The following is a 17,879-nucleotide window of genomic DNA, read 5'->3' on the forward strand; positions in this document are numbered from 1 at the left end:
TCAGGGAGGAATGGCAATGACTTCATTTCTCAGGTTCTCCCGTCGCCTTGCATTATCAAGGCCTCACATCCCATCATCTTGAGTGTGGTATAATGGCACCACTGCCATTCCCCTTACTTTCAGGGAAGAATGACAATGGCTGCCATTCCCAAGTCCTCCAATCACCTTGAAGGGGAGAATGGCATGACATACCGTTCTTTATTACATTCAAGGAAGAATGGGAGTCGTTGCATTCTCCCTTACATTCTAGGGAGAGTGCCAGTGGTGCCATTCTCAAGGCCTCCTATCACTTCATGGGGAGAATGGCAGTGTTGCCATTCTCCCTTACATTCAAGGAATGGTAGTTGTGCCATTCTCAAGGCCTCCCATCACTGACTTTGAAGGGGAGAATGGCACCACTGCCATTCTTCCTTGATGCCATTCTCAAGGCCTGACATTCTATCATCTTGATGGGTAGAATGGTAGCATTCCCATTCCCCCTTATTTTCAGGGAGGAATGGCAGTGGATTCAGTTGCCTTGAAGGGGAGAATGGCACATGCCATTCTCCCTTACATTCTACCTTAAAATCTAGGAAGAATGATAGTGGTGCCATTCTCAAGGCCTACTATCACTTCATGGGGAGAATGGCAGTGATGCCATTGTCCCTTACTTTCAAAACGAATAGCAGTGGTGCTATTCTCAATGCCTCTCGGCCCATCACCTTGAAGGGGACAATGGCACCACTGCCATTCTTCCTTGAATGTAAGGAAGAATGGCAGTAGTTCCATTCTCAAGGCCTCACATCCCATCATCTTGAGGGATAGAATGACACCACTGCCATTCCCCCTTACTTTGAGGGAAGAATGGCAGTGGCGTCTATTCTCAAGTCCTCCCATCACCTTGAAGGGAAGAATGGCATGACTTCCATTCTCCCTTGCATTCAAGGAAGAATGGTAGTGGTGCTATTTTGAGAGCCTCCTATCATTTCATGGGGAGAATGGCACTAATGCCATTGTCCCTTACTTTCAACGACGAATAGCAGTGGTGCCATTCTCAATGCCTCTTGGCCCATCACCTTGAAGGGAACAATGGCACCACTGCCAATCTTCCTTGAATGTAAGTAAGAATGGCAGTGGTTCCATTCTCAAGGCCTCACATCCCATCATCTTGAGGGATAGAATGGCACCACTGCCATTCCCCCTTACTTTGAGGGAAGAATGGCAGTGGCGTCTATTCTCAAGTCCTCCCATCACTTGAAGGGAAGAATGGCATGACTGCCATTCTCCCTTGCATTCAAGGAAGAATGGTAGTGGTGCTATTCTTAGAGCCTCCTATCACTTCATGGGGAGAATGGCACTAGTGCTGTTCTCCCTTACATTGAAGGAATGGCATTGGTGCAATTTTCAAGGCCTCACATCCCTCCTTGTCATCTTAGATCATAGAATGGCACCAGTGACATTTTCCTTACATTCAAGGAATGGTAGTGGTGCCATTCTCAAGGCCTCACGTCTCTAACAATTGCATAGGTGGAGAAGAGCAGTGATCAGTTATGTACACCATGAACAAACTTGTCAGAGTCTAAACACGGAAGCTGGTTAGCCGGGGAGGGTTTCAAACAAAAAATAACACTCTACAATGCATGTGTATCAGACATGGCCAATTTTTTATTATAGAGTGCAAAGAAAAATTCATACATGATGAGCAAGCATATCGTAGCAGGTCTAAGTCTTGAAAATCTAATTGAGAGGGCAAATGCACATACTCCAAGCCCAACACAAGTTGTGAGGACAGTAAAGACTACCACTTCAGGTACACCCATGTACAAGGCTCCAACTCCTTTGGCAGGGGGGTGGTCAGGAATCAGCCCATCGACAAAAGAGACAACAATGTAATGTAATTAATGTTGATGATGATGCTAGTCATAGACCTGAGTACAATGTGCATGTGAGAGATAGGAAGTCTATTGGACGTTGTACGAAAATACAATTCATGGATGAAAATGTGGACACAAGAAATGAATCAAGAGTGACAAAATCATAATGGAAGCACACAAGACATTTGGGGCAATCAGAAGAACTCCAAAGGGTAGCAGAGTAAAGTGTTTGGGTTATATAAGTAGTAGTAAGTGTGGTCGCATGATTGCAGGATGTGCAAAAGGAGTACCTGCACCATCATTTTTTCAATAGAACTGAGGATCAACTCTTTTCATATCTTTATAAATCCAAGAAAATACATCTACATATGATTTTAATAATTTTTTGGAGATTTTGGGAAGACTAGTCAAATGATGTGGTTTGGAATTAATGACATCATGCATACATGGGCTGTGGACAAGAACATTGACCATCCCCCCCACACAATGTGCCTAATATATTACCAGTGGGCTTAAGGAACAAATTTGACAGTTGAGGAGGTAGAAGCATTGGTGGCTTGCAGGCTATAACTTACAGAGTAAGCCATTGGGAAGGGAGCAACAAACTCCATTGAGCTCAAGTCAACCAGAAGTGCCTAAAGGAGAGATAAACACATTCAGAAATGATATGTCATGAGATGGTCGTTGCACAAGATACAGAACATGCATTTCAAAAGAAGCTACAAAAAGGATCAAGAAAGCACTAGATATAAATGCACAAGTTACATAAGAGTAGGTGTTTCAATCCTCAAAACATGAGGCTTTGAGATGTTTGGAGAAGGTTCTCATGTGGGAAGTTATGATGTGCATATCAAAATGCATGGGTCAATTAGCGAAAATCCTACTTAGCATGCAAGCACTTGTACTTTGTATACATGAGAGTCATGGGATTGAGCCAAAATGAAAATATATTTATTCACCAACCAATTTTGATAGAAAGGGAGGTAATTGAATGTCTACGCTGAGAACAAACCTACCCTGAATTGGTTTAGTGGGATAACTCATGTTCCTGATTTAACTTCAAAAATGTATGGGATGTGAAAAAATGTTCGAGGTATCATTTTATTGGAACAATTTCCATGGAGTAATTTTATTTGAGCTTGTATCATTTTATTGGAACAATTTCCATGGAGTAATTTTATTTGAGCTTGTATCATTTTATTGGGATGTATCATTTTATTGTAGTAATTTTATTTTTCTATTGAGAGAGATATAAGAGAGACAAAAATTGAGAGAGAGAGAGAGGGAGGGAGAAAAAGAGAGAGAGAGAGAGATAAAAGAGAGAGAAAGATAAAGAGAGAGAAAAAGAGAGAGAGAAAGAGAAAGAGAGAGAGAGATAGATAAAGAGAGAGAAAAAGAGAGAGAAAGAGAAAGAGAGAGAGAGAGATAGATAAAGAGAGAAAGAGTGAGAGACAGAGAAATAGACCGATGGCCCCCCGTTATTAAAAATTTGAGCGACATATTTGGGTTTATTCTTGCCTGAATTTGCTCGCTAAAAAAAATTCCCCTTGGTGCTTGATCTTAATTCATCCCATGTGGACTCAAGTTCACTATAACCAATCCCCTTGGTATCAAAAGGTGGAGCATAAATCATTTGTAGGGGCACAACCTTAGGGAGCTAGCAATATTGCAAAAGGGTTAAATGGATGGTAGTATGAGATCTCTAATTGAATAGTCCACCACTACCCATTGGATGTATGTGACCAGTCATGAGGTCTACTCTAAGAATTGAGTCATCGAATTGTAAGTAGACATGGTTTTTGGACCAATCATGGACCATTTAGCTTCACGCATATATGGTCTTCCTAAGATCATTTCATAAGAATTAGGTTGCTTGGGAAATTCCATCACAATGAACGTATGTCTCACTCAATGTTTCAACACCTTGATCTTAAGATTGCATACATTCCTATTGGTTTGGCAATAGTACCATCAGCCATTTTAACCACAATGTCTGAGACTTCAAGCCCAGGTTTGGCCATTTTTTCTTCCAGGCACTTTTTGTTGATTATAATAACTCCTGCACCACCATCAAGGACTCCAATTACTATGATGCCTTTGGTGAACTGGTAGTAATGCATTGGATTCATCACTTTCAAAGTATTGACCCAATTTATTCAATGGAATTTTGACCATTGATTTGGCGTACTCATCCTCTACTTGGGTTCTTGGATCTTCTATGACTTTATTTGGCAAAATTCCATAGTAGGGTTGAGTCTTATGGGTTTTTGCAAATGGTGGTAGTCCTATGTTGAGTTCTCCATTTAAAAGAGCTTTCAATGCTCTGAAGAGTTCAATATCTCTAAACAAGCACGTAGTCATTGTGGTCTTTGTTTTAGAAGCCATGAACTCCAACAATTTAGGGATGTTCAAGGGAGTACTTGCTACCATCATATGAACGTGTTGGTGATATTGGAAATTCCACCACTTGAATGGGTTCAGGGTTCTCATACTCAAACATTCTTCTAATGAGTTGAGAATCCATGCTTGGGACGTGATTTCTCGCTGACCTCAAGGATGACACTAGGTATATCCAAGGGTTTATGGGTTATGATAGGCTTTAGGTTGTTTGGATGAACAATGTCAGAGATTTTTACTTGTTTTGGTGTTGGTTCTAACTCCTCTGAGTATGTGTGACCATATCCTTGAGCTGATGTAGTTGTTCCAATTCTTTTATAGGGTCAGGGTATGCATCAAGTTACTCTTTGTTTGGTTTCATGAGAGCCTCTATCCTTTCTTTTTTGGTATGCACCTAGTCTCTCTTTGTTTGGTTTCTTGAGGGCCTACATCCTTTCTTTTTTGGTCTCCTTAGTTTTTGTTTGAGTGTATCTAGTTTTCTCAGAACCAGTGTGTGTGCCCACCAAATTAAATTCCTCATCAATATCATTCATGTAGATTGGTTCGTCAGGTGTTCCCAAGTTCACTCATTCCATTTTCTCCATTTGGCCCTCTTATATGGATTTCTTTCTTCTATGGCCCCTCTTCTTTTTGGATCTTGCTAAAGAAGTAGCTTGGTTTTTTAATTTCGTTTCCACAATAGGTGTGTTTTAAGCCATAAGTCTCATTATTGCATTCATAGGTGGCTTAGGATTTCTCAGAATTGATCTCTGAGTTTGACCACCCACTCCAATCATGTTGAGAGGTGTGATGGTAGGACCATTCTACTAATTTTCAACCACCAATTTCATTGGGCAATCTTTGATCCAATGATTTATGCCACAATAATTATAGGTTATAGGTGGCATGCTGGAAGATGCAACTTGGGTGATTGGTTGGTTTCTGATGGGACATTCAAAGACTTAGTGTGGTCCCTAAAAATGATAGTGTTGATGAGGCATTCTCTTGATAGTAGAGTTGTTGATGTCTTGACCTCTTCCTACTGCGGCTAACTGGTATACTGGTTTGATTCCACCTCTTGTATCGACTACATAGTAGTCCGGATAAAGCTTTGTGGAGTCCTCAGTGACATGTGAGGCACTGTTCAAGTCAACCTCGTATTATGGATAGTCAAAAGGTTCCTTACTATTTAATTCAATGGTGTGATCCTTGGGGGTGGAGGTTGAGGTCCCAAAATTCACAGAGGTAATGACACATTTTATGCATTGTAAATCCTCCTTACAATAGGTTGTTGTTGCAGTAGGCATTATGGCTTGTGGCTATGATGGAGCTGGTAAAGTCAACTAGTGAGGTCTAGAAGCATTAGCAAGGGTTTGCAAATGCGTGCGGCACTGTGAAGCCTCATGACCATAACATCCACAAAAAGTATAATTTCCATTATAGCAAGTCCTTAGGACTGTAAAGATCTCTCCTTGCATATATATATGTATGTTTTCTGGAGCTTTATTGGCCTTCATTCTCTCTAGGAGTGCTTCCATGAAATTTGTGAAATTCATCTCCACTAAAGTGTTACCTTTAGCAAGGGGTTTAACTGTAAAAGTGCTATGTCCTGTGACTTTGGAAGAAACAGATTTAGAATCTGATGCTTTGGCTCACTTGACCATTAGACAATCTTCTAGTTGGATGGAATTTGTTATGACTTCATCCCATGTAGTGGTCCCTCTAATGACTAAGCCATTATAGATCGTTTCATGTTTAGCCCCATGGATGAATCTATTATAAGTAGTTGATTAGCATTCATGTGGAAGGTAACAAGAGTTCAAATGCTTGAGATGGCTAATGAAATCTCTAAACGACGACTCTTCTTCTCTCACATTTGTGTAGTTGTGAACAATATCCTAAGAGCGGTGAAGTTGTCGACCTTGAGAGTTTTATACTAATCCCGAGCCTTACCGTTGTGGAGTGGAAAAAAGAACACGGAGACAGGCCTCTATAGCTTCCCACCCCCCCAATCCTTGGAATCACTAGCAACCTAGGGCATCACCAGCACACTAGCTGGAACACTTCTCACACAATTCACCACACCACCCACACCAGAAAAATAGCCCAAAACAGGGGCACCATAGACAAGTAACACCCAGTAAACACATACACTTCCACCGTATGCATGACGAGGTAATCGAAGGCTGGCACAAAGTGCGCTGTGAGAGTGTAAACCCGTGGACTACACCACCAAACACGTCAATCACGCCTTCTCCTGCAAATCAACACACACAAGATACCAACACACAACCATAACCAAATACTTCACCAGTATCAATTATCCCTAAATTCCCAGTCAACACTTCCATACAAGCTTCTTCCGACACAGAAGCTTTTCCTCACACAACCATCTCACATACATGACACCTTTACATCAACACAAGATGTATACTCACAAGGCTGTCCCCTATTCATCTTGGCTAGTCCCTCTCACACCTCCTCTCAAAATATCATCACCTCAGCTTCTACGAGCTCTGCACTCAGAGGCAGCATCCTCAACCAGGTACATCACTCCCTGCTGCCATCTCTGTGGTCGGTACCATCAAGCATCACCTGCTTGTCACCATCCTATGGTCACACTACCATGAGAAGAAGTCCATGCCTCATCTCGCATCATCTACACTCTATCCATGTGTGTAGCCCCTACACCCGCTAGTTGCACATCATCACCGGCGGGTGGCTAAACAAACAATAAAAAAAAACTCCCCTCTGTGTTCACAGCTCGCAGCATTTTTACACCCCGAAAAGACAGATGCCGCCACCTTTTTCCTTCACTGGTTCGCTGCCTTTGACGCTCTCTCTCTCCTTCTGCTGACGTTCTCCCCTTCCTTTTCTCTACCCATAGTAGTCGGTGTCTTTTCCTCCCAGCTTCGCTACTCACGTGCTCCCCCTTTGCTTCCCTGCAGTTGGCGTTCTCTCCTTCACTCTACTTTGCTTTAGCTGTTGCATCCAACAGCAGCACCTCCAAGACTCACCGCTATCAGAGGCGGCCAACTCCAATGATAAACTCCCTCTCTTTGTCGCCACCAACTGACGTCTTCTTCTCCTACATCGCTGCGCTCCCCTCTTGGCTTTTTCCTTCGACAGCAGCCTCCTTTACTGCAGCTACGGTAGCATACTCGGCGTTACCCCCAACAACCCCCTTTGCTCTTTGTTCCCCACAGTCGGCCCTCTCTTCTCCTTTTCAACTGGTGATGCTCTCTGTCCCCTCATCTGCAGTTTTCGCCACCACCTAATGATGGCTCTTCCTCCGCAACATTGCAGTCGGCACACCTCTTTACTCCTCAGCTGTGCTCAACACCCGCCTCCTCTTCTGTAGCTCCTCTTGCGTACCAAGTGACACGCGCCCTCCACTACTGCCACCTCCTCTTCTTCACTGCTGTCGACCCACACGTTCTCTACTGCCGGTGCCAACCTCTTCACTTTTACTGCCCATGCTGTAGTTGACAACCTCGCCCTCTTCTCTGCTGCAGCTATACGGCAGCATACCAGGCGGCCCTCTCAAACAATCACCGCTACCAGAGGCGGCTTCCTTAACCACATGTCGGCACCACACTCTTTCTGCTTTGCTGCGAATTCTTTATTCTGGAAGAACCCGCCACCTGGCCCAATTCGGCATTTTCCCTCCATCGAATCCCTTGCGCCACCTCCTTCTCCTCACTATTTCCATCTATGGCAACTCTCCATCTCTTGGGCACGTAGCCTCCAACTACTATTTTTGATGCATCCAAATGGCCAGCTTCACTCTTGTTCACATGTCGTCCCATACAGTTGACTTCAAAGCTTCTATTACCTGCTTTTAGAAAAAAAACCATACATGTACTAGCCTACTACAAAGCCACCCACTCTTTGTACATCTGCCAGGGCGTTCAGGGCAAAGCTTTTTTACATGCCATGCATCCCATATGTACACAAGCCCAAAACACCTTACAAAATTTTGCCTGACACCGTCTAATGTTAGACTAAAGGCATTAGTCTTGGAAACCTCATTTTGTTCTCCTAGTGCCTCACACACTTGATCAAATACCTCCAAATGTCTCTGAGGATCACCTTCTCCTGTGAATTTATGAGTTATCTTGGCTATCTTGATAGCCTTTGCATGGCTATGTTGACCACACCATCTGTCACAAGCACTATGCTCTCAGCTATTGCTCTTTCCAAGGCCTATGCAAGAGCAACTGGGTCTTGCAAATGGGTAGATCTAGTGCTAGCATAATTGGAGAAATGATATGAGTAGGTGGATGTGCAACAACTCTCTCTATCCTCCCTATCCTCCACCTCTCACTCTCTCTATCCTTATCTTTTCTCACTCTCTGTATCCTCCCTATCTCACTCTTTACTCACTCTCTCTATCCTCCCTATCTCACTCTCTCTATCCTTCTCTTCCTTTGCTAACTCTCTTTGTCCTCCCTATCTCACTCTTTCCATCCTTGTCTTTGCTCACTCTCTCTATCCTCTCTCTCTCTCTCTCTCTCTCTCACACACACACACACACACTCTCTCTCTCTCTCTCTCTCTCTCTCTCTCTCTCTCTCTCTCTCTATCCTTGTCTTTGCTCACTCTCTCTATCCTTATCTCTCTTTGGTAGCTCTCTCTATCCTCCCCCCCTCTCTCTCTCTCCTTCATTTTCCTCTCTCTCCCTCTCTTTCAGTCTCCCACCCTCTCCTCTCCCCCCCTCTCTCTCCTCTTCCCTCCCTCCCTTTCACTCTCCCACCCTCCCTCTCTCTCATTCTCCCACCCTCTCCCTCCCTCCATTTTAATCTCCCACCCTTCTAATTATGATTCCATTTGATTAGAACAAACTAGGAATTTCATTTGATTACTCAAAACAACAAACTGAAAATTTGACAAGGCAATTAATAAAAAACACAAGGCGAACTATAGTTAAGACCACTTTATTTGCAGAAAGGTTATTACATCATCCTATTGGGCAGCTAAAGACAACTACGTACTTATAAGGGCTACAATTACAACTGATAACATACCATAACTACCTAGAGTTCCTACACCTATGCGGTTTTTATGTGCTACTCTATTCTTCAACTCCTCTCGTAGGGGCTCCTCCATCTCTTCGACAATGTACTCGTAACTCCGCCAAGTGCCAATAGCGCTTCCAATATTCATATTCCACACATAAAAATCTCTATAATCAATAGGCTCTTCCACTACTATCTTGGTCCAAAGATTACGGGCCTATGTTGTGATTTTGAGATGTTCTACTACATCTTCACCCTTTTTCTTGCACAAATATTTGCACCCTATCTAGGGTATCCTTTAGAGTATAGTTGGGGCCATTAGAGATCAACAAAGGTTAGTTAATGATGATGAGGGTTGTAAGGAAGAGAACGATGGTGAGGGAGAGAAATAAAATGAGAGGGAGAGGGAGGAAATAAGATTTGGAAGTGAGGATCAGAGTAAGAGGCAGGGGTCATATTTATAGATACACAAAGCTAAAAGAAAAAAGGTACTTTGCATGGCTATCCCATAAATTTAGAAAAGTAGATGCATGGCTTTTCCCTAAATTTAGAAAAGTAGATACATGGCTATTCCCTTAATTTAGAAAAGCAGATACATGGAATGAACATATTCAAGCCATTGACAAACAACCATATTGATTGTCCTGCTAAAACCATATTGATTGTCTTGCTAAAACATTAAAAAAACGATATTGACATACATATTATCCTGTAAGGAATGAATATATTCAAGCCATTGACATATTGATTGTCCTACTAAAACATAAAAAAAATGAAAAAAATATATTGCACTTGGTTGATGAAAACATAAAAAAAATGGAAAAAAATATATTGCACTTGGTTGTTGATGTTGTTGAGTAATCAAGGATTAAAAATGGTAATATGCTTTCATAAGCATGGATAGGACTTACAAGTTCTTGGAGAGTTGTTGACATTGATGCTAGAACTTTTTGGGTAGTAGGCCTTTAGTATTGGGCTCTCTTGAAGTACTTTTAAAAATGGAGGTTGAATAGGTGTTGAGAGGCCTCATGGGAGCTGGAGGCTTTGTTAGAGTCTTCTTTTCTTAAGGAGTGGGCCATCTTTTGAATAGCCTTTAGAATCCAAATCTTGTGGGATGTTGGCAATGAAGGCATATCAATTTGTTTTCCCTTATCTGCTCTGGCGTTAGGGTTGGTAGATATTGTTGATTGGCCGATAGATGCGTCTATGAATGATGAGGTTATAGACATCTACATCCTCTTCGGCACCCAAATGTGAGTGTGAACACTTATTGTAAGATTCCTCCCTCCAGCTTTTTGAGGTGTGCAGGTGTAAGAACCTCCCCTTCTGATCTTATAATTATTCCCCTCTCTGAAATAAAAGAAAGATTCTGATTTATCCTATTTTGACCTAGAGAGAGAAAATGTCTAGAGGGAGGTAGTCCAAAATTGAGATACTTTTGAACCTCCCCTTCTGATCTTATAATTATTCCCCTCTCTGAAATAAAAGAAAGATTCTGATTTACCCTGTTTTGACCTAGAGAGAGAAAATGTCTAGAGGGAGGTAGTCCAAAATTGAGATACTTTTGGATACTTTTGGAAATGGGTATAAAGGACCTTAGCCTAAGGGTCTAGATTTTCAGAAGTTTAGGATCAATCCATGTGTGGGGAGCAGATAAATCCAATTTGTAAAAGAAGATACCCAAAAATGAGTGAATGCCCACATAAGATGAAGAGTTGACTACGTACAAGGTTTATTAGTAAAAGACTATGAGTATTACAAAAAAAATGAGATATTTTGGGTATAATGATTCCATTTTGACACATGTGTAAAGAAGGGGAGTCCCTTCAAGGAGGCGCCTACTTCACATGCTTGAATGAGTTTTAAACTAAAAAATAATGTGATATTTTTATCTCTCCTCTCTCCTGGATTAAACCAAATCAAAAGGGAACCAAACTAGGTCCAAATCTTGTCCAAATTCAACCAAACTAAACTTGGAAAATTCTAGAAATTAGTTGGACTTGGTTAGAGGCCTCCCTCTCCTATAAATAGACCCTAAGCCCTTTGTAAAAAAATATGAGAACTATACTATGCCAATATTATGCTGAAATAATGATAATTTTTACTATTCTCTAAAATTCTCTCCAAAATTAATTGAAGAAATTAGAATTTTTCTCTTTCTTCAATCTCCATTGGTGGCTCCATCAACATACCAAACCAATTGATTGGTTGGGGATACCGTGATCAAAGAACCAAGCAATTTGTAAGGTAAAGGGTGAATTTTGATCTTTTTCTATAATTTCTCAAAGTTTCTCTCTTCTCAACCCCAATTAAGCTTGAGAAGCTTAATTGGGGCTTTTTAATGCTATTGAAGTTAATTGACGAATGGTAGTAAGGAAATACATAAATTTCCATTCATGCTTAATTTAATGGTTTTTATGTAATTTCTCACTCTCACTCAAAGAATGGTCATTCCTATGACCTATTCTCAATCCAAATGAAGCTTCTCATGAAGCTTTTCCCTAATCCAAGAATAAATTCTATGCTTGTTTAATTGGAGGCCAAATTAATGACTTTTTTATGCTTTTAAGTTAGTTATTTCATGAAAATTTGTGATTCAATCCATAATGGGTTAATGATCCAATTAGGGATCATTCTAATCATATCCATAATATTAAAGTTCATTCTTTTAGAATAAACTGAGATTTATCAGTAATAGCAGCGGAGCTATGGCAAAATTTCTGTAAAAATTACACAAAATATTTTTTATGAAAAGAGGACTTCCTACCATATTCTAGGAATTATCATCCTAGATAAACGGATTGATTCTTATTGTAATCATAGAAATATTGATTTTTAGGTTTATGCATAATTAATGAATTTTTAGATAAATTTATTTATCTATGAGAAATAATTAAATGTTAAAAGAGGAATTCCCATTACATTTGGAATTCCATCATTGGATGGGAAAAAGAGAATTTCCTATCATATTGGGATTATGGGATAATTCATTTAATTTTAAAAATAAATTTTTAGATAAATTTATTTATCTATGAGAAATAAATAAATGTTAAAAGAGAAATTTCCATTACATTTGGAATTCCATGATTGGATGGGAAAAGAGAATTTCTTATCATATTGGAATTATGCGATAATTCATTTAATTTTAAAAATAAATTTTTAGATAAATTTATTTATCTATGAGAAATAATTAAATGTTAAAAGAGGAATTCCATTACATTTGGAATTCCTTCATTGGATGGGAAAAAGAGAATTTCCTATCATATTGGAATTATGGGATAATTCATTTAATTTAAAAAATAAATTTTTAGATAAATTTATTTATCTATGAGAAATAATTAAATGTTAAAAGAGGAATTCCCATTACATTTGGAATTCCATCATTGGATGGGAAAAAGAGAATTTCCTATCATATTGGAATTATGGGGTAATTCATTTAAACTCAAAGATGAATTTTTAGATAAATTTATTTATCTATGAGAAATAATTAAATGTTAAAAGAGGAATTTTCATTACAATTGGAATTCCATCATTGGATGGGAAAAAGAGAATTTCCTATCATATTGGAATTATGGGGTAATTCATTTAAACTCAAAGATGAATTTTTAGATAAATTTATTTATCTATGAGAAATAATTAAATGTTAAAAGAGGAATTCCTATTGCATTTGGAATTCCATCATTTAGATGGACAAAGAGAAATTTCTAGCATATTGAAATAATGGATATTTTAAATGAATTTATTTTATAAGAAATATTTGATGGGAAAAGAGGAATTCCCATGGTAATTGGGGTCCTAGAAATTAAATGGGAAGAAGAGGAATTTTTTTGTATAAATTCGATTTATGATTATTTTACCATAAGAGGAAATATGGGTAGAATTGATTTCTACAAATCCCATGAATTCTTTTATTCAAAAGAAGAATATTGAATATAATTCAATTGAGGAATTGAGAAGGAAGACGGAACTAGTTGTCAGAAAAATAATCTTTAATTAGGCCAAGCAATTGGCTAAAATTTAGAAAAAGTCCAATTATCGATATCAATCTAGAAAAAGCTATTAAATGGTAATAGCATGTGACTGGATGTGATAAGAAGAAAATAGGATATGATAAGATGTGTATGGGTTGTGATAGGATGACAATGGATGTGTGTATGGGATGCGATAGGATGTGAATGAATGTGGATGTGGATGTGGATGTGGATGTATGAATGTGGATGTCGATATGTATGTAGATATGGATGTAGATATGGATGTAGATGTATGGATGTGAATGTGGATGTGGATGTGGATGTATGGATGTATAGATGCGGATGTATAGATGTATGGATGTGGAGTATGAATGTGGATGTGGATATGGATGTGGATGTATGGATGTGGATATGGATGTATGGATGTGGATGTGGATGTGGATGTGGATCTATGAATGTGGATGTGGATGTATGACTGTGGATGTGGAAATGCATGTATGGATGTAGATGTGGATGTGGATGTGGATGTATGGATGTGGATGTGGATGTGGATGTATGAATGTGGATGTGGATTGGATGTGTATGTATGGATGTGGATGTGTGAATGTGGATGTGGAAATGGATGTATGGATGAAGATGTGGATGTGGATATGGATGTATGGAAGTGGATGTATGGATGCGGATGTATGGATGTGGATGTGGATGTGGATGTATGAATGTGGATGTGGATGTGGATGTATGGATGTGGATGTGGATGTATGAATGTGGATGTGGAAATGGATGTATAGATGTGGATGTATGGATGTGGATGTGGATGTGGATGTATGGATGTGGATGTAGATGTATGGATGTGGATGTGGATGTGGATGTATGGATGTGGATGTGAACGTGGATGTGGATGTATGAATGTGGATGTGGATATGGATGTATGGATGTGGATGTGGATGTGGATGTATGAATGTGGATGTGGAAATGGATGTATGGATGTAGATATGGATGTGGATGTATGGATGAGGATGTGGATGTGGATGTGAATGTATGAATGTGGATGTGGATGTATGAATGCAGATGTGGATGTATAGATGTGGATATGGATGTGAATGTACGAATGTGGAGGTGTAGGTGGAATAATGAATGCGAATGTGTATGTGAAAGAATGTGACGTCGATATGAGTGAATGGATGAGATATGATATGTGAATCAGGGCGTGAATGAATGATATGGGATGTGAATGAATGATACGTGATGTGAATGAATCTGATGTGATGAGATGGAAAATGATGTGATTGGATGAGAATGGGTACACATATGAATTGAATGTGGAATAAGTAATGTGGACTGATGAGAGTTCATTATAGAAACTGAATTGAATGTGGAATAAGTAATGTGGACTGATGAGGGATAATGTGGAAAGACGAGAGTTCATTATAAAAACTGTATTTGTGACCTGTTTGTAAATGACTGTTTTATGTCATGAATGCTGGGGAAGCATTTTGACCATCTTGTGAAAAAGGTCGTGGAGACCTAACTGTTAAAGTTGCAACAGTTGACGGAGAGTCAACGGAGAACGTCTCGCGTAGCAAGGTCTGCCAAGGTCTTGACCAGCCTCGGTTTGATTTAAATGGTGAGCTTCCGGTACGGTGGATAAGGGACCAAGGAAGCGGCCTATGAGTGAAGCACAAGGTGACCTGCGAAGGATCCTAGAGGGTGCTGACCATATGGTGCTCGGGCTCTGGGTCACCGAAGATACCCACATGTGCGTCATGGAAGATATTGGAACAAGGAGTAAGAGTTATTTTCTGAAACCGGGCATGGATCTGGTTGACTGACCTTGCTGGTCCTCAACGGATGAGTCCATAGCTTTTTTTTATATGGATCTGTTGGTTGATCTTGCTGATCTTCAACAGAGATTCCATCTTGATTTTTATAAGTGAATATATTGCCGAGTACTATGAGCTAGGAACTATTAAAAAGGCCCCTGATGAGTGGACAGGTGGTGAGCGTTCTGGTTGCCAATGATGCCATAGATACTCCGATGAAGGAATGATTGGAAATTAAGATTCAACCAGATATTTTGGAGGATTGTGATCAGTGATACTATGGTTTCATTAAATGATTGTTTTAAAGATGGCTGAATTTGTGAAAAAGGCAATTTCATATTGGGTGTGTAAGTGGCATGACTGGTGTTAAATTTGCATGAATATCCGGCTAGGGGACCTGGGAACTCTTTTCCCTGGTACCCGGCACAAAACCTAACCAAATTCTAAATTGGATCCCATCACTACAGTGGTTGGGCGGCTGGCTAACCCATGGGACTTAGGCTGGACTGATGGATCTGTAAAATGAGACTCAATTCTGTTATAATACGATAGATGAAGTAAATCCCGGATAGTAATTGTCCTATGGATAAGAATCAACGGCTGTGCCTCTCGATGGGAAAAAAAGCATTGATCTCTATGATCCAAGTGCAAGTTTCTTCCTTGATCTGACCGAGTGTCTTTATAGGTTCGGTCGGATCAGTTTGGTTAGTAATGACCTTGACTACGTTAGAGTAAAAATATCCTAGAGGAATCGCCCGTGCTTTCCGGGCAAGGGAAGCTTTTTCCGGGTTCGGTTTTGGAAGAACCGAGGGATTAGTCTCCTATTCGGATATCCGTGGGCGAGGCCTCGAGTGAGAGGACCTTGCACCACGCAAGGAGTGCTACTTCCGCTGCTAGCACCCCCGAATCCGTTGCGCGGAGGGGGGCAGGGATCTTTGAGCTGGTATCAGAGCGAATTGGCTAATGAGAATCAACTGAGAAGCCAAAAATATCAAAAATTTATGAAGTAGCAGTAAAAGGTTGGAATTGTATGATGAATTTCATACAAATTGGTATTCAGACTGAAATTCATAAGTTAGTAATTGGTCTTCAGATGGAAGTACCGCAATTGCAAGGAATCCCTGACTTGCTTGAGGCCTCGATTGGATGGTATTTACTTTATAGTTCCAAGGACCATGACTACCCGTATATACCGAGTGTATAACTGCTGCTCTTTACTGGCAGTATATACAAGTAAATATAAGACCTTGAAATTATAAGCTAAAATGCTATCCAGATGATGAATTCGAATGTGGTTGATATGATTTTAAAACTCTGGTTGAGAATTGATGAGTTGATTTGGATTCTCATTGGAAAAAGATGATTCTTGAATTTTGGTTAAAAAGCGTTAAGCTGAGAAAAAACCACAATGAGGATGAATAGGACAAGTCCCTGTGATAATGTTCGTAACTGGAATGATGATAATGACTTCAGCAAATCACTATGAGATTAGTGGATTGTGCTGTCAGATTGCTACTGTTAACACTTGACCCGGTGGATCAAGTTAATTGGATGACAAATTGAGGACTTGCTTGACTTAAATTCCCGTGGAGGAATGTTCAGAAAGAAAATTTTCGGTCTAAAGGACCATTATTGTGTTAAAGATATGACTGATATGTTCTGAATGAATTGATACCTGATGATGAGTTCTATATAAGGGATCTTTATCCCAGGATTCTATTGGGTTGACCAGAATATAAGGAACCCTAGAATCAATTGGATCTCAAGGGAAAGAGTTGTCCTCTAGTTTGCGAGATGAGGACATCTCGCGTTTTTTAAGTGGGGTAGGATGTAAGATTCCTCCCTCCAGCTTTTTGAGGTGTGTAGGTGTAAGAACCTCCCCTTTTGATCTTATAATTATTCCCCTCTTTGAAATAAAAGAAAGATTCTGTTTTACCCTGTTTTGACCTAGAGAGAGAAAATGTCTAGAGGGAGGTAGTCCAAAATTGAGATACTTTTGGATACTTTTGGAAATGGGTATAAAGGACCTTAGCCTAAGGGTCTAGATTTTCAGAAGTTTTTGGATTATGGTCCAATTAAGGTTCCTCTGGGCCAATAGGATCAATCCATGTGTGATGAGGAGATAAATCCAATTTGTAGAAGAAGATACCCAAAAATGAGTGAATGCCCACATAAGATGAAGAGTTGACTATGTACAAGGTTTATTAGTAAAAGACTATGAGTATTACAAAAAAAATGAGATATTTTGGGTATAATGATTCCATTTTGACACATGTGTAAGGAAGGGGAGTCCCTTCAAGGAGGCGCCTACTTCACATGCTTGAATGAGTTTTAAACTCAAAAATAATGTGATATTTTTATGTCTCCTCTCTCTTGGATCAAACCAAATCAAAAGGGAACCAAACTAGGTCCAAATCTTGTCCAAATTCAACCAAATTGAACCTGGAAAATTCTAGAAATTAGTTGGACTTGGTTAGAGGCCTCCCTCTCCTATAAATAGACCCTTAGCTCTTTGTAAAAAAATATGAGAACTATACTATGCCAGTATTATGCTGAAATAATGATAATTTTTACTATTCTCTAAAATTCTCTCCAAATTGAAGAAATTGGAACTTCCCTCTTTCTTCAATCTCCATTGGTGGCTCCATCAGCATACCAAACCAATTAATTGGTTGGGGGCCTCTACTATGATCAAAGAATCAAGCAAATTGTAAGGTAAAGGGTGAATTTTGATCTTTTTTTATAATTTCTCAATGTTTCTCTCTTCTTAACCCCTCTCAAGCTTGAGAAGCTTAATTGGGACTTTTTAATGCTATTGAAGTTAATTGACGAATGGTAGTA

The sequence above is a fragment of the Cibotium barometz genome, chromosome 37 (genome assembly GCF_041138505.1).
Source record: "Cibotium barometz isolate CiBa-2024 chromosome 37, ASM4113850v1, whole genome shotgun sequence".
NCBI lineage: Eukaryota > Viridiplantae > Streptophyta > Polypodiopsida > Cyatheales > Cibotiaceae > Cibotium > Cibotium barometz.